Source organism: Asparagus officinalis, chromosome 3 (genome assembly GCF_001876935.1).
Source record: "Asparagus officinalis chromosome 3, Aspof.V1, whole genome shotgun sequence".
Lineage (NCBI taxonomy): Eukaryota > Viridiplantae > Streptophyta > Magnoliopsida > Asparagales > Asparagaceae > Asparagus > Asparagus officinalis.
In genome coordinates this window covers 103,539,265-103,555,329 of record NC_033796.1, presented here as the reverse complement: position 1 = coordinate 103,555,329, position 16,065 = coordinate 103,539,265, and the positions used below count along the sequence as shown (strand labels likewise).

Here is a 16,065-nt window from a genome sequence, read left to right as displayed (position 1 = left end):
TCAAATGGCTAGGAAAAATAAGAAAAGTGGAAGAAAAATTCTGGAAAGTGGTCTGAGATCTTCAAATTCATACTCGCAAGTTCCTGAGGATCAATCTGATTCCTCTTTTGTTGAAGATGGTGAAAATTCATTGATAGAGATGGGGTCAATGGGTCCAAAGGGGGAGAAAAAAAAGAAAACGATGATGGAGATTCTTGGTTCTTCTGATCCATTGAATGATTATTGCATTCATCAAGTCACTCCTATGATGATCGGTGCTCAATCCAGGTTTTGCAAATCATCGTCCTCCGGTAAGATTTTTGTAAATCCTGCTGGTTGTTCTAATGGTAGATCTTGGGCTGATGAAGTTGGAATGGTGGATAATCTGGCAAATTCTATATCTATGAAGCACTTTCCAAATGCTTTAACTTGTGAATTGCCCTCAGATCATATATCTGATTCAACTATGAACACTGTTTTATTGAATCCAATTGGTGGAGTCTCAATCTCAAATCCTCTTCAGGTATCTGAGGTATACATGAAGAATCTCATGTGAAGAAATCTCCTATTGAGAAAATTGATGCTAATTGTGAAGTTAATCTAGTTAAAAATTGGGCCAGCTGCTTATTTGCTGACAACAGAAAGCCAGGGAGTGGAATGACTTTGGACTTTATACCGTCTGAGGCTAATGATGCAGTTTCTTTTAATGAAGATGAATGGAATTCTGGAGCTTCTATGTGGGAATTTTCCCTAATTGGTCAAGTTTTGGGATTGAATGTTAGATTCAAGGCTATGGAAAATTATATCCAAAAAGTTTGGTCTCCTGTCCCTGAGGTGTGCTTACTAAAAACAGGTTTATTCATATTCAAATTCATAAGTAAAGGAGAAATAGATGATATATTGGGTAAAGGACCTTGGTTTTTTGGTTCTAGACCTATCCTTTTGAAACCTTGGACAATTGGTGAGGATATAAGCAAAACTGATGAGTGTATATATCCATTATGGATTCAGTTACCAGCTTTGAGACTTAACTTGTGGAATTCAAAAAGTATAAGCAAAATTGCTAGTGTTATTGGGAAGCCTATTGCTACAGATAAACTGACTGCTAATAAGCAACGCTTGGCATATGCTAGAATCTTGGTGGAAGTCAAATTGCCCTCACCTCTACCTGATAAAATCACCATACAAGGCCCAAATGGGATGTCATATAATCAAATGGTGCATTATGAATTTAAGCTCAGATGGTATAATTGGTGTAAATCGGTAGGTCATGATACAGATTTTTGTAAAAAACATCAAAAGGTCCAAAAATGGATTCCTAAACAAAAAGTTGATGATAGAAAGATGGATGCTAGTAACAGTATTCCTGACTCTATAGTGCAAGAAATGGAGATGATAAATCAGAATAGTAAGTGTGATACTGTTCTGGAGTCTACACATGATATGCATGTTCAACAGGCTAGACATGAAATTGTTTCTCAATCAGGAGCTCAGAACTCAAATACTTTTGGGGGAGATATTGGTGAACACATGTCAATACCAGACATTCTGGAATCTGGTGGAAAATCTCTGTCTGGATCTGTGCATGTTGTGCACATCCAAAAAACAGGGGAAGGATCACCTGTGAATAATAGCTCTTGTTATCAAATTCTAACAAGGAGCCAAAAACAACCTGTTATACCTACTAGTAATTCATTCTCTCATCTGGATTCTTTGAGGTTGGATCCCTTTGCAACTGATAGAGGGGGTTTTCTCCATATATGAACTTATCATTTTGGAATATTAGAGGATTGAACAAATCCTCTAAACAACTTTTGGTGAAACAATTCATTTCTCAATACCACCTTTCATGCATAGCTCTTTTGGAAACAAAAATAAAGGAATGTAATTTGTATACTACTGTCAGGAAAATTGCTAATACCTGGAGCTGGTTTTCAAATGCCAGTCAAGCTAACAAGGCTAGAATTATTATTTTGTGGGATCCAAGCATTCTTGATATAAACATTGTCAGTTCATCTTTGCAGCACATCACTTGTTCTGTAAAGTATCTGGATGGAAGATTCGAAAGTATTATTTATTCAGTCTATGGTTCGAATCAAATGGAGGCAAGGAAGAATCTATGGGCAGGTTTGAATCTTATTCACCAATCTTCTTCTGGTAGCACTCCTTGGCTCTTATGTGGAGATTTCAACTCAGTTATTAGTAATGATGAAAAACTTGGAGGTTCAACTCTCTCTGATGCTGAGTTAACTGATTTTAAAGAATTGTCTGGAATAGCAATCTGAATCATCTAAAAACTGTTGGTTGTTTTTATACTTGGAACAACAAGCAAGATTCAAGTCAAAGAATATGGTGTAGATTAGACAGAGCTCTGGTGAATGACATGGTTGCATGTTTTCAACTCTAGTCAGGTAGAATTTCTTACGCCAAAAATCTCAGATCACTCCCCAGCCCTAGTCTCCATCTATGAGGATGATGTGCAAGGAAAGAGGCCTTTTAAATTCTTTAACATGTGGACTAAGCATGAGAATTTTCTGCCCACAGTTGCAAGTATCTGGTAGTCTGATGTTGTAGGTTTTAAAATGTTTTTAGTTTGCACTAAACTGAAAAAATTGAGAAGCTCTCTAAAAGACCTGAACAAAAGGCATTTCAAAAATATCAGTGAACAAGTCCTAAGAGCAAAACATGCTTTGGAGGAAATTCAGCAAAATCTTCAACTTAATCCTCTTTGTCAGTCTTTTATCAGCAAGGAAAAAGAAGCTATTGCTCTATACAATAAGCTCCTAGATTATGAAAGGTCTTTCTACCAGCAAAAAGCAAGGATTTCTTGGAGTTTAAAGGGTGACAAATGTACAAGCTTCTTTCATACTGTCATTAAATCAAATAGGCACCATAATAGAGTGATGGTTCTGTACAATGATATGGGACAGAGAATTACAAGTGGAGATGAAATTGCACAAGAATTTATCTCTTATTATAAAAATCTTATGGGTACAGCTGTTGCTACTGAAAAGCTAGATATGAATGTCATTAAAGCTGGACCTAGTCTTACAGCTTCTCAGGTCAGTTTGCTAGCTAAACCTATCTCAAAGCAAGAAATTAGAGAAGCTATCTTTTCAATGTCTGAAACTAAATCTCCTGGGCTTGACGGATACAATGTTAACTTCTTCAAAGCAGCTTGGACTATTGTGGGTGATGAGATTTCTCTGGCAATTATGGATTTCTTTAAAACTGGTAAACTCTTGGGAGTGGTAAATTCTATATCACTTACTCTTATTCCTAAAGTAATATGCCCCAAAACTTCTTCTGACTTTAGGCCTATCTCTTGTTGTAATTGTCTATACAAGTTCATTTCAAAAAAATTTGCAAACAGATTAAAACTGGTTATGGGCCATTTGGTGAATGAATCTCAAAGCGCTTTTGTAAAAGGCAGACAAATCACAAGTAACATTCTATTGGCGCATGAATTGGTTAAAGGCTACTCCAGGAAGCATATTTCACCAAGAATAATGTTAAACATTGATATCAAAAAGGCTTTTGATACTATCAGTTAGAATTTTCTTAAAGAGATGCTCATTGGATTGGGTTTTCCTGATATTATGGTGGATAGGATCATGACCTGTATTTCAAATCCTAAGTTTTCTATCTCTTTTAATGGCTCCCTCCATGGATATTTCAAAGGTGAGAGAGGCTTGAGACAGGGTGATCCTTTATCTCCCTATCTATTCATTTTATGTATGGAATATCTTTCAAGAAGTCTGGATATGTTGAAGTTGGACAGATTATTTAAATTCCACCCTAAATGTGGGAAACTCAAAATTTCCCACCTCATTTTTGCTGATGAATTGCTATTGTTTGGAAGAGGAGATGTCTACACTATTCAGAAATTGTTTCTGTGTGTCAAAAAGTTTGGGGAAGTGACAGGATTGGAAGCGAACAAAGATAAATGCTCTATTTTCTTTGGAGGGGTGGATGAAAATGTAAAGAACTCTATCATTAACCTGTCAAAGAAGGTTTGTTGCCAATCAGATATTTAGGGGTTCCCCTCATCTGTAGGAGATTATCATACATAGATTGTAGTGATCTATTAAACAAAGTTTCCAACCAGCTGCAAACTTGGCTGAAGCACATGAATCTCACATATGCGGTAGACTACAAGTCATCAGAAGTGTTATTTTGGGTGTTCAAGTTTTCTGGACTACAAATTACATTTTGCCTATAAAAGTTACCCAAAAAATTGATGAAATGTGTAGGAATTTCCTATGGGGAAGAACAATCTGTCTCAAAAACCCCCTTAGTGGCTTGGAATAATGTTTGTCAGGGTAAGAAGCAAGGAGGACTGGGTATTTTTTCGGCTACAATTTGGAATATGGCAGCCACTTTGAAGAATCTTTGGTGTATACATTTGCATAAAGAATCCCTATGGATCAAATGGGTCCATGGAAACTACTTAAGTTAAAGAGATATATGGCATGTGACTGTCGGAAAAAGTGATTCTTGGATGTGGAAGCAAATGATCAAGCAGAGAGAAAAGACAATTCTTCTTTGTGGAGGTGTAGACAACCTGTTAAACCTCCTTAGCACTTGCTTTAAAGAAGCAAAGTCTTAGATATCAGCCTTATACTATGCACTATCTAATACTACTCAAAAGGTACAATGGCATAACACAGTGTGGGATTATATGTGCTACCTTAAACATGCTTTTGTATGTTGGCTTACAATCCAAAACAGGCTTCTTACTCAAGATAGACTGATGAGAAGAGAGACTATTAATAAAAATGTATGTTGCTTGTGCTCGGGTGCAGGTCAGGAAAGTCGAGATCACCTATTTTTTGAATGTTCTTTCTCTAGTGCAGTATGGAATAGATTTATGGAATGGCTGGGTTTTAAATGAAAATCATGCAACTGGAGACTCCTTTTAGATTGGTACTGTACAAAGCTAAGACGAAGGGGTTTCAGGAAAGGAGTTAACCGCATGACGCTATCGACAGCTGTCTACATGCTATGGAATGAGAGAAATGCTAGGATTTTTTAGGAAAAACTCAAGAGTTGGATCAAGTTGTGAAGGATATCAAGATGGACATGCTGACTGTAATTCTGAATATGCCCGCACCTGATGAACATAGGGAATGGTTGGTTTCTTTATAGTATCTGTTCCCAATAGATAAAATCTCTGTATATAAGGAAAATGTTATAGCATTTTTTTGCTTTCAGTTGATATCTCACAAAAAGTGAGAATCTTGATGTACACAGATTTCACCACTTTGGTAATGAATAAATTCTTTTCATTGACCAAAAAAAATATTTTACCCAGGATAAACAATTTATTGGAGGAGGATAAAATTATTCTATTAATTTTTTTCTTCTTTTTACTACAACGACTCACAGATTTCCTAACAAAGACTCTTACATTTCTCCCTTAAACATAATCCTTCAATCATGCCAAACTTGTCTCGCAATAATGTAAGCATGTCAAGCTTCAATGGCTTAGTAAATATGTCAGCAACCTAATCTTGCGATTTCACGAACCCAATCTCAACTTCCTCTCGTTCTTTACTTGATCGCGGATAAAATAATATTGAGTATCAATATGTTTGCTCCTTTCATGAAACATTAGAGTTTTTAAAAGTACAATAGCCGAGTTGTTGTCAACACAAATTTTGGTCGGCTCTTCTTGTCCGAACTGAAGATCTTTGAGCAAGTTTCTCAACCAAAATGCATGAGTAACACCCGATGATGCAGCAACATATTCAGCTTCACAAGTTGAAAGAGTGACCGTCGGCTGCTTCTGTGAAGACCAGGTAAAGGCAGTACCACTGATAAAGAAAAGGTAACTAGTTGTACTCTTTCGATCATGTAAACTATAAAGTACGTAAGTGCTATCTAGTTTGGAGAAAATATGAAGAAGAAAAAAATGCAGGGGCAAAATGAGAGGATAATTAGTAGGAAAGAAGATGGAAAGCTACATACCTAAGTCTAGAATTTAACCCAAGATCGTGGGAGTCATATTGAAACTTTCCAATGGTTGATGTTGAGAACAACTTGCAGGATTGAATCCCTGAGATTCAACTCTATGAGTGATGTCCCTCAGACTGGCTTACTTGACTGACTGCTAATTCATTTGCTGAGTTTGATTTTGAGTCATCGTCTTAGCCTAAGTAACATAGAAAAGCATCAAAGTGATGATAGTGGACTATCCACCAATGCTCTGTGACGCCTAAGTAAGATCCTGATTATGAAAGATCAATACAATAGGAAAAATAGGCCAGGGCTTTTAGATGACAGTTATCATAGATCAAGGTCAACAGTGCGAGCTACGGTCCAAATCGTCTTATCTTCCCTGAGGTAGGAGGGATAACTAAATTGAACATCTAGCAAATTAGGCTCTGCACATGTCACCATCCTAGCGTCGAGATTGTGGTGGTTCATGGTGTTTGGGGAGAAAATTGATTTCGTTCGCGTGTTCATTTCAACTTTGAACGTTTACAACAAACTCAAAGAAATAATCTTTTTATAAGACTTTCAACAAAAATTATAACTTTCTTTTGAACAAATGCAACAGACTCTTATTCTCCGCTGTTTGTGTGGCAAATCAATCCGGAGCTTTGTTGATTCGCGAAGGAATCAAGAAACCGAAGTAATTATCTCGGCAACAGCGAGATAACCACTCTTCTCGAGATCACTGTAACAGGGCAATCTTAAGAAAAAGAATCGGAAAATGTGGATCTGATGAACTCTTCTTCTTTGTGCTGAAGAACTCGATCCGATCTCCTCATCTCTTTTGAAATTCATGATCCTTCAGTCTGCAATTTAGCAGGGCTTCGCCGATGCTCGAAAATTTTAGATCGGTGCAAATGAAGGCCCTAGGGTTGTATTTATAGGCTTCAGGAGCCCTATTTTCGGATAAGAATAAATGATTTGCTCTTATCCTCAGTTGTAACCACTTTATCACGTTCTTGGATGATATTAGATCGGTTAAAACAAATCTAGATGGTTAACGATTGAAAAACATCTTAAAAACAACAAAAAAGCTTTTTGGGGTCTGGGACACCCGCGGTGTCTCGATCGTGGCCGAGACACTCAAGGTGTCTCGGCCTTGGCCGAAACAATCAGAGTATTTCTATTTATTTTGCCTCTAATTCTCTCATATGACTTCCAAATGAAATGATTCAAGATGCAATGGAAAGCTGATGAATAGATCTACAACTTTTATCTTTTGAGAGTTTTCATATTAGAATCCAATCATGGCTAAAATCTCTATTCTTCTCTGAGACACCAACACTATTTCAGAATCTGTGGTAGTTTGTACTATCTTCGGTATTTTGGCTTTTTATCTCTCATACAATCTCGGAATAAGTTGATCCAAGATGTGTTAAAAAGCTAACAAGGATATCTACAACTTTTGTCTTTGAGATTCTTCATATTTGAAGTGAATCATGATTAAAACACCTCTATAAGGTGCAAGATAGTCCAACTATCTCGGCCTTGGCCGAGACAGTGCAAGTGTCTCTCTGCTCTTTTGCCTCTAACTCTCTCATCCGATCTCGAAATGAGTTGATCTAAGATACGTTAGAAATCTGGAGGAGAAATCTACAACTTTTATCTTTTGAGCTACTTCGGATTCAAAGCGAGATAGTCTCTACCAAGGTCGAGACAGTTGGAGTGTCTCCGCTAAGGCCTAGAGAATTGTTTTGTGCGTCCCGTCCGTTTTCGTCGTATCTTCGTCGTCCGAACTCAAAATTACACGATTCAAAGTGTGAAGGAAATCTGATGAGAAGATCTACAAGCTCCCTTGGTTGAATAATATGTGGAGTATATGGGACATGAGGGGTTCTTCGTCTTTCGTAAGCGAAGCATAGCTCCCGATCAGTTCGTATATTCGTTATTTTGTAGTTCTGTTGCTTCATACGGTTCGTTGACTTACTTCATACATTTATCGACATTAATTAAGCTTCTGTGACCTGGATAGTGATATTCATCATTTTTTTCTCTATCTCAATCCATGTGCGGGAATCCATTGGTAATTTTTGACGCCTACAGATATCCCCTCCAAAGTGTTTCAGTCTCGTTTTTTTATAGAAGAGTCTAAAATACTTTGAATGTGATCGGTCCAACCTTCAATCAGTGAGAAAGGACCTGTAGTTAGCTTTGATTTTTAGCTTCTTTGATTTTTGGTCTATTCAATATTTTGACGAATAGCTAAAATTCCTCCGACACTGCGTTTATCGTCTGGCCGTCATCGAAATCTCGAATCAAAATTAGTGAGTTGGTTTTGGCTCATGTTATTGAGTTGACTTTGAACTGACTATCTCTGTCGTAACGTGTTGACCGGTGTTAACTCAAAACTAGCTATACTTTTGTATATCTTGTATATTTATCCTACTAACTGATTGTATGATATTTCTATTGTAATTTGATATATTTTTATTATTATTTTCATGTCTCTTATGTTGTACATTATGTTTATCTAATCTATATATTTACGTTTGATTATTTGCTATTTTGTTTTGCTTACATAATCCTTAAATGTTTCTTTTACTTTTGCTTGTATATGATTTATCTGTTATTTGCATTGTGTTTTTATATTTTTGTATTTTCATGTTTGTCATCTAATTACGTATGAGTGAATTATATTTTGTTGAGATATTTTGTCTTTTATCTTCCTTATGCTCTTCTTTATTATTTATATTATTGAGTTGATACACTTTATCATATATTCTAGTGATTGACAAGTGTTTGAATTATGTATTTGTATTTCATATCATATTTTATACTATATATTTGTTATATTTTACCAATTCTGTGTTATTGATTATATTTTAACATTGTGATGTGTTGTTTTATGATACTATATCAATAATAACATGTTGATATTATATTTAATTTTCTATGATTGTATATTGTTGTTGACTTCTTTGCTATTAAACTATGTAGACTAATACTTATATTTTTGCCTATGCCTAGATGTTACGTTATGTTATAAATTAATACGTATTAACTATTTATTTACAATATACATGCTTCTTTATGTCTGTGCAATCTATTTCAATTATGTGTTCACTCTCTTTATGTTATCCTTATTTCATTCTTATTATTTATACTACATATCAGACTTGCTTAAGACTTTGATTTGCTTTATATAGTTGCATTGACTATTCACTTTTAATTCTTTTGAATTATTCTCTATTGTGTATCGTATAACTTATAATATATTATGTCATACACATACACATCTATTCTTCTCATTTAACATTTGCTCACACATTTGTCATAACATGCTATGAACTTATTTCCATATTCCTATCCTTGGGTTCTTTGTGCATCACTCGCATTTTGAATTCCGAGGACGGAATTTGTTTTAAGGGGGGTAGGATGTAATGACCGTAAATTTTTAATGCCGGTTTAAATAATTTTTCTAGTATTTAAATATTAAAATTTATTTTTAAAATGAGTATTTGAATTTTTCCTAATTTTCTAGAATTTTTATGATTTAAAAATACGATTTTATATTTATGATTTTGATAACTATAAATTAATTTGTTGCAGTAAAAATCTTTTTAATTAATTTTGGTTATTTATTATTATTGTTATTAATCATCTTGTATTATATTTTTACCCTGTATTTTATCCCCTACTTCTATTTATAGCTATCAGCTGATCAGCACGAAAGTCAATCTGTTATCTGACTTTCCCCTGGTTCCCTCATATCAGTCACTCTCTCTCCAATCAATATTTTTCTCTCTCATTCTCTCTCCCTCACCACTCAACCTCCCTCCTCCCAACTCCCTGTCAAATATCCCTACCCCACTCCCCTAAATTCCACCCCAATTCCCGCACCCCACTTAACTCTGTCTCCCCCTCTTATTTTAATCCCATGCGCATCTCTCTCTCTCTTAATCATTCAACAACAAGGTTCTCCTCTCTCTCTCTCTTCTCTCTCTTCTCTCTCTCTCTCGTCTCTCTCTCTCTTCTCTCTCTCCATTTTCCTCTAGCAACAAACCCAACCCCACCACCGCCCACTCGCCCCTTATCTCCTCTAACTCGGCTACCGCGAGGCTTCCGGACCAGCCGCGTCCTCAGCCCAGCCAAGAACGCCACCCTCATCTCCACCAAGGGGCCCCAGCCTCCTCTTCCCGTCGGAACCGAGCTGTCGTCTAAGACATGCGCCTCGGCCTCCTCCCTTCCTCAGCACCCCGCGCCAGCTCATCTCCCCGCCGCTCCGCCCACTTCACCACGCCAAGGCCCCTGCTCCTCGCATTCTCCACCCTCCCCCCAAGTCTCACCCGCCTCGACCGCCTCGCCTCCTGAACAACACGCCGGACCCAGACCCCCTCGACGCTCCGCCATGGCGCCGGCTGCCAAACCCCCTCGGCCCTCCATCAACCTGATCTTCTCAATTCGCCGACGAGTCCCCACCAACCTTGAGACCGCCGCCCCCTCTCTCTCGTTCTCTCCCTCTCTAAGCCGTCGGCGAACCGCCTATCAAGCCACCTTCCCCCTGGCAGCCATCAAAACCTCCGCCTCCCCCACAACACCCCCCTTGCTCGACGCCCCTTGGACCCGCCGCGAGTCTCCTTCTCGTCTGCCTTTCATCGGACCACAGTCCTATCTCGCGACACATTCGCCCGCCGAACCTGACTAGTCCCAACCTTTGCAACCCCCGACGCCACCAAAAAGCCCTCATACCGTCAGATCCAATCGCCTCACCAGCAGCCGTCGAAGCCACCAGACCCGAGCTCTGCCCCAAGCTCCGTCTCACCCAACACCTCCCCCGTAGCCATTCGCCCCTGCCCTTGCCGTGAGCCCCTCTTCGACACCTCCAACCAGCAGTGAGCAACCCATCGCTGTCGAGCTCGCCACTAACCAACGCCTCCATCGCACACCATGTGTTCGACGAAATGCTAACGCATATCCAGCTGCAGAACCGCCACATTCTAGCCGTCAGTGAGCCCGTCGGAGCTGAGACATCCCAACGAAACCTCGAGGCAAGATCCCACTTGCTCATATCTGAATTTTATATTTTTTATGAATTATCTGTAATTTTAGATCTGATATATTTACCTGCATAGGATTGTTTGAAGAATAATATTAGATAAATCATAATTATGTGATAATTAGTATTTTTAGAATAATTATGATAAATTAAAAGAATTTATTTTGACAACAGAATCATTTTCGGATAATTATATTACTTAAAAAGAATTTATTTGAGAACCAAATTATTTTAGGAAAAATATAATAATTTAAAAGGAAATATTCTGGAAAAAGAATCATTTTAGAATAATTATAATAATGTTTAGAAATTATCTTGTGGAAGAAATCATTTTAGAATGATAAATATTTTAAAAAGAAATTATTTGGAAAAATAGATTATTTTGAATTTAGATAAATCATAATTATGTGATAATTAGTATTTTTAGAATAATTATGATAAATTAAAAGAATTTATTTTGACAACAGAATCATTTTCGGATAATTATATTACTTAAAAAGAATTTATTTGAGAACCAAATTATTTTAGGAAAAATATAATAATTTAAAAGGAAATATTCTGGAAAAAGAATCATTTTAGAATAATTATAATAATGTTTAGAAATTATCTTGTGGAAGAAATCATTTTAGAATGATAAATATTTTAAAAAGAAATTATTTGGAAAAATAGATTATTTTGAATTAATGAGAATTTATCTTATAAAAAGATTCTTTTTGAATTTATGAATTTATTATTTTAAAAGATTATTTTTAGAATTATTATAATGGGAAAATAACTTATTTTGAAAAAGGGATTATTTTGAAAGAATTCATTTTGCAAAAGGATTATTTTGAAGTAAATAAATTTATTATTTCAGAAGATTATTTTAGAACAATTTTATGATTCAAATTCTTAATCTTGATTATCTAATATGATATGATATTATTGTACATGATTAGTTGCATTGATTGTTCCTTGTTGTGATTGAGAATCGTTAGGAGTTTATAACTATAGTGACATGAATAAGACCTAGAGACCTGTGTGTTGTTGACTTAGGAAAGCAAGATGAGTTGGGGTGGGAAAGTCCATGTTCATGAAATCGGATAAGACTGTTGATATATCTTCTGGGTTCGTACCAGTGGATCGGTGTCGCCACTGGGGTTGGTTTGTTGAGTCACAGTGGATCAGTGTTGCCACTGGGGGCTAATTGGTTGGGTCAAAGTAGATCAATGTCGCTACTTTGGTTCCTGAATTTATTTGATGAGATGCACGTAGGGGATATGTGAACAGTCAGTTATCTGATGATATGAGCGTTGACTCTGTGTGAGATGTGAACCAGTGACCTGTTATAAGATGGCTAGTTATATGACTTGTTACCAGTGGATCGGTGTCGCCACTGAGATTGGTTTGTTGAGACAAGGTGAATCGGTGTCGTCACTTTGGTTAGGATTTATGGATTCTTGTGAGATGTAGACCAGTTGTACTCCCTTCCATACATAGATCGGGATTATTATTTAATTATCTACAATTTGAGACATATGGTACATACATGAGGGTTTCCTTGTTTGGATTATTTCGCTCGACGTACTACGTCTCATGTTGTAGATTTTTTAAGTATTAATTCCATCTATGGTATAACCTTGTGACCTGGATGATTATTCTGATCGCTAGCTACATGATCTCGTTACCTGATCAATTTTGGATGCTTTATGTCTATCATGTTTTAGTAGTGAATTTGTATGTTGATTTTGTTGGATTTCCAGTTGCACGTTTTTTGTCATTTCTGTTATCGTATCATTTCTCGCTTTGGTTTTTGTTTGTCCTATTTTTCTTTTGTGGGATCTTGCCGTGCGCCATGCACCTGACGTACACCTATTTTCTCTGGTGTACGTCAGACTTAGGAGAAGAACAGGTATTCTCAGTATGAGTGCCTTGCAGACGGAGCAGAAGAAGAAGCCGAAGCTTAGTCATTCCTTTCAGTTGTTTTGTAGCACCTTCATTTCCTTTTGATCAGTGTATTTTTATATTCTCCAGTATTTCATTCAGATAGTTTTTGTATAAGGGCACGTTCGACCTGTATTATTATATCTCGGATGTTATCCCATTTGTGATATGATATTTTTATTCTGAGTTTGTCTATTATATTCTTGCTGATTGTGATCGGGGACCTGTGACTTCGCATTGTATTTATTTCCAGACGCTTAGCGTATTGGATTGAGAAGAAAAGAAAGAAAGAAATAGTAGTGTATATTTCTTCTCAATCTAATACGTCGCGGGCTTGTTCATGTTCCGATTCCCGGAGATTTTGGGAAGCGGGGCGTGACAATAACTGCCAGTCTTCAACCCATGTTTCAGAGGAATGCCCTCTCCTAGGAAACAACCATGCTTTAGAACAGATAAACGCTGCATTCCAGCGCCCTAGAAATGATCCATTTTATCCAACCTACAATCCAGGTTGGAGAAATCATCCAAACTTTACTTAAAACCAAGGAAATTCTCATGGAAACCAAAACTTCATTCCCGCGTCGAACCAACAATTCCCTAGGGGAAACACTGTCACATTCAACGCACCAAACAATTTTCAACAAGCTAACCTAGTTTTTCCAACCCAACATCCTCATCCTCACCAGCCTACAAATCCTTCAAATTCTGATCATGACAAACATTTAAGTGTCTTACAAAAGGGTTTAGAAGCTATGATCAAAGCTTCTACACAAACGACCAACATGTTAACCCAATCATCCATCACTCTAAATTCCTTCATGCAAACAACCGGCCAAGTGCTCAACTTGAACACTCAAGCCATAGCCTAGTTAGAAACCCAACTTAGGCAACTAGCCACTGCCATGAGTGAGAGAGAGAAAAAAAATTCCCAAGTCAACCTGTTGCAAACCCTAAAGACAATGGATCCAGTTCATCCCATCCAGCTCATGTAAATGCAGTTCACACTCTAAGATTAGGGAAACAAATAGACAATCAAGTTAGAATGCCACCAGATCAAACCCCTTCTCCCATCCAACACACTCCTTCCGATGAAGCAATTCCTACTGATGACCAAAATGCTGAACTTAAGATTGAGCCTGATCTAGATAGGTATAGGCCCGTTGCCCCCTTTCCAGATAGACTCAAACATAGGAAAAACTCCCTGCAGGTTGAGAAAATCCTAGAAATATTTAAATAGGTCAAGATCAACATCCCTCTCCTAGATGCAATCGAACAAATCTCTTCTTATGTAAAGTTCTTGAAGGACTTATGCACTAAGAAAAGAACCACCAACGTCCCCAAGAAAGTCTTCTTAGCTGCCAACCTCAGTGAAATTTTTTCAAAACCCATGCCGTTAAAATACAAGGACCCTGGTTGTCCCACAATTCCATGCATCATAGGTAACACTCACATTGATAAGGCACTTCTAGACTTGGGAGCCAGCGTCAACCTCCTTCCTTATTCAGTCTATCAAGAGCTAGGTGTAGGAGAACTTAAACCGACAAGATGCACTCTGTAGTTAGCTGATAGATCTGTAAAAATTCCCAAAGGAGAGGTAGAGGATGTTCAGATCAAAGCAATTAAGGTGGCTAAGAACGGTCTTCCTAGAATGACGAGGATTTGACTTTTGAGATTGGAAATGGGCTGCTTTTCCAAGATAATAAAATTAAAAGGGAAAACATTCTGAAATGTCTCGATCATGAGATCATTTATCCCATTTCTGATAGTTCATGGGTGAGTCCGGTCCAAGTTGTTCCAAAGAAATTTGGGATCACCGTGATCCAAAATGAGGCTAATGAGCTGATTCCCACTCGAATCCAAACTGGATGGCGAGTCTGTATTGACTACAGAAAACTCAACTTAACCACTCGGAAAGATCACTTCTCTCTTCCTTTCATTGACCAAATGTTAGAGCGTTTAGCAGGACACGAGTTCTACTGTTTGCTAGATGGATATTTAGGTTACAATCAAATCCCTATTGCTCCAGAAGATCAGGAGAAAACAACCTTCACTTGCCCGTATGGAACATTCGTATACCGACGCATACCCTTTGGACTGTGTAACGCACGACCACATTCCAATGTTGCATGATCAGTATTTTTTCCGACATGGTAGAGAGATTTCTCAAAATTTTCATGGACGACTTTTCCATTTTTGGTGATACGTTTTCCCATTATTTGCATCATCTTAAACTGATCCTAGAATAGTGTAGGGAGAAAAATCTGACTCTCAATAGGGAGAAATGTCATTTCATGGTGAAACAATGCATTGTCTTAGGACATGTAGTTTCCAATAGGGGAATCGAAGTAGACAAAGCTAAGGTAGATCTCATTTCCAATCTCCCTCCTCCCAAAACAGTCAAAGATGTCAGATTGTTTCTTGGTCATGCTGGTTTTTACCGACGTTTTATTAAGGATTTCAGCAAAATTGCTAGACCCTTGACCAATCTCTTAGCCAAGGATACATCATTTATCTTCTCTCCCGACTGCCTCAAAGCTTTTGAATATCTGAAAAAGGAGCTAACCACAGCTCCTATCATTCATGCACCAGACTAGAGCTTACCCTTCGAATTGATGTATGATGCATCTGATTCTGTGATTGGTGCTATTTTAGGACAACGGTTTGATGGAAAACCGCATGTGATCTATTACGCCAGTAGGACTCTGAATGATGCCCAGCAAAATTACACTGTCACAGAAAAAGAGATTTTAGCTGTAGTCTTTGCCTTAGAAAAATTCAGGTCCTACCTCATCGGTTCCTTAACCAATGTTTTCACAGATCATGCTGCACTAAATTATCTTTTAACCAAAAAGGATGCTAAAGCACGACTTATTAGATGGATTCTCCTTCTTCAAGAGTTTGACATTCAAATTCTTGACAGAAGGGGAACAGAGAACCCCGTAGTAGATCACCTCTCTCGACTCCCAAATGCACCAACATCAACCGTCCCAATCAATGAACATTTTCCAGATGAACAACTCCTAGAAATCCAATTTGTTCCATGGTTCGCTGACATTTTGAATTACATAGACATGAACCAGATCCCTTCTCATTGGTCCAAACAGGATAGATCCTGTTTTTTCTCCTAAGTAAAATACTTTTACTGGGATGATCTATATCTGTTCAAATAC

General features: G+C 37.5%; 1 pseudogene; it reads left to right on the top strand.

Annotated features, from left to right (window-relative positions):
• Positions 1-15,759, top strand: part of LOC109835517 — a 154,680-nt pseudogene extending 138,921 nt beyond the window's left edge.